Genomic DNA, 2,635 nt, shown 5'->3' on the forward strand with positions numbered 1-2,635 from the left:
AGTTTCTCATTTCTTTGTGGTTTATATGCACTGTGTACTTGGTTATTCCTCTGAAGTATTTATGATTAAGCAAGATATGACCCCATAAAAATGGGATTACAAGCATGGTAGGACACAAACATCTGTCATTTGATCAATTAGTTTTAAAACGTCTGCCCATGGTTTTTAAAGTCCACCAAATTTCTATTTCCTTAAAAGATTTCAGCTTCCAAAAAAAAAAAGATTTCAGCTTCTATTTTTATACCAAATGAACAGAGTTTTAGAGAAGTTTTATTGAGCCCTAATACTATAGTAAACACACATATAAGAGGGCTTCAAAAAGTTTGTAAAAAGTGGAATTAACTGTCTTTGAAGCTCCATGTGTATGAATGTGCAATTCATTGAAATGTCCATTTCGGTGTCATGTGAAGCTAGCACGACAGTCAGAACTGTGAAAATAGCAGTGTGCTCAAAAGATCCTTTCTGCTTCTTTGTACGCCGCCCTTTCTCTGACCTGCTTCGTAGTACTATAGTTTGAACACTTGATAGAGTTTTGTATAATGGATCATATATACTGTAGTCTTTTTATCCTGACTAATTTTAGAACTTGACATACTTCCTTCTTAACACAATGTCACATTTAGTATATTTTGGAAGGAAAAATGAGTTGAAAAAGAATAATACTGATCATCTATCAAGGGGTCACGAGGGTCAGGCTGGAGGGGAGGGAGGGGAAAAAGAGGAACTGATACGAAGGGTCTCTCCTGATAACATGTCCAAACTACTTCTCACCATTTTCACCTTGAAGGAGCATTCTGTCTGTCCTTCCTCCAAGACAGATGTGTTTTGTTCTTCGGTCAGTCTGTGATGTTCAGCATTCTTCCCCCAGCACCATAATTGAAAGGCTTACATTTTCCTCCACTTACCCTCAGTCATTGCCTAACATTCACATTTATATTAAGCAGTGGAAACTGCCATTGCTTGGATAAGGCACACCTTTGTCCTCAACATGGCATCTTTAACCCTTTAATGTGGTCTTGTGCAACAGGCTTGCCCAATGCAGTATGTTATTTTCTTGACTGTTATTTCCACAACTGTGGGTTGCAATCCTGATCTTCATTAGCAAGGGCTTCAGGTCCTTCAGGTTCAGCCAGCCAGGTTGTGCCAGCCAGATTGTGTCATTTGCATATCACAGGTTGTTTAGAAGTCTGCCTCCAATCTTAGTGCCACACTTACCTTCTTGGGGTTGGTATCTCAGTTTCATTTTTACTTGGATTTCCTTAGTAACTGATTAGGTTGAACATCTTTTCATGTACTTAGTGAAGTCCTTCACTCGTTTCTGAATTGACTTATTTATTTGTATTTCTGCTGTTTAGTTGTAGGGTTTTTTATATGTTCTAGATTTTAAGTTCATCGTATATCAAATATTTTATCATTCTACAGGTTTTCCCTTCACTTTCCTGATAAAATCCTTTCATGCACAAATGTTTTTATTTTTGATGAGTCCCAGTTTATTTGTCCTTCTGCTTGTGCTATTGACGTAGCCCTCCTGGTTTCTGATAAAGTTAGAAAAGCAGTTCATTGAAAGAAAAACAGCCTTTCCAACAAATGTGTCAGACTGGGAGTGGGCAGACTGTTGAGATGGGAGAACCAGCCCTATCCGGCACAACTATGTAAAACTTACTCCAGAGCCATGAACATATTTTTACAAACAAATGAGATCGCCATTTTCTGAATAATATCCTTAGAATCTTTTCAATTTTACTTCAGAGCTGCATGTCCATACGGAAAGAGTTGCCGTTTGATGAACCTTGTGCTAGAGTAACTGCGTTTTAAGCATCAGAAAAATGAACCAGAACTTAAGTTGTCATAAGTAAGCCTTATGCAGATTCACTCAAGATTGGCCAGCGACTTTAAATTCAAAGTCCAAAACTATTGTTTTGTTGGAGGGCGGTGGGACGAGTAAGTATTTGTTGCTTTGATAAAAAATTCAACTTGAAGTGAAAGGACAATCCATAAATGAAGCATTTTGACTTTTCACACTTCATTAAAATTAAAACCGTAAGCATTGCATAAGACCCTATTAAGAAGATGGAAAGTGATGCTTCAAAGTATGAGGCAATTTTTCGAGCTGATGTAGCTGATAAAGGACTTGCCTTATATATATGTAAAATTTCAAGATTTAACTTGCTAAAACCTAATTCTAAAATATGTATACACTTGGAGAGTCAGTTCACTACAGAAGACATACTGATGATAAATAAGCACATAAAAAGATTCTCAATATCATGAGGGAAACATAAATTAAAATTGCAATGAGCTATGACTACATGTGTATCAGAAAGGCTAAAATTGAAAAGTGGGGACAGACCATCATAAAAGCTGTGGAGGATTCAGAGAAATATGATCGCTCGTGCATGGCTGATAGAAATGAGAAATGATACAGCCATACTGGAAAAATTTAGTGGGTTTTTATGAACTTAAACTACCACCACAACCCAGCAATTTTCCTGTAGGTCATTTATCCCAGAGAAATGAAATCTTATATTTACATAAAAATTTATGCACAAATAACTACCCACAGCAACTACAAAGAGCAGGTCATTATGGGAAATTGACATGATGTAAGATAGGGGCCACACCTTTCAGCAGCAGT

The 2,635-nt window shown here is 37.0% G+C and overlaps 1 protein-coding gene across 1 annotated transcript in view; it reads left to right on the forward strand.

Moving 5' to 3' along the window:
• Positions 1–2,635, forward strand: part of SMC6 (structural maintenance of chromosomes 6) — a 78,661-nt gene that overhangs the window by 47,007 nt on the left and 29,019 nt on the right. The window lies entirely within an intron of this gene.

The sequence above is a fragment of the Echinops telfairi genome, unplaced genomic scaffold (assembly GCF_000313985.2).
Source record: "Echinops telfairi isolate 266 unplaced genomic scaffold, ASM31398v2 ScPeMD7_9;HRSCAF=40, whole genome shotgun sequence".
NCBI lineage: Eukaryota > Metazoa > Chordata > Mammalia > Afrosoricida > Tenrecidae > Echinops > Echinops telfairi.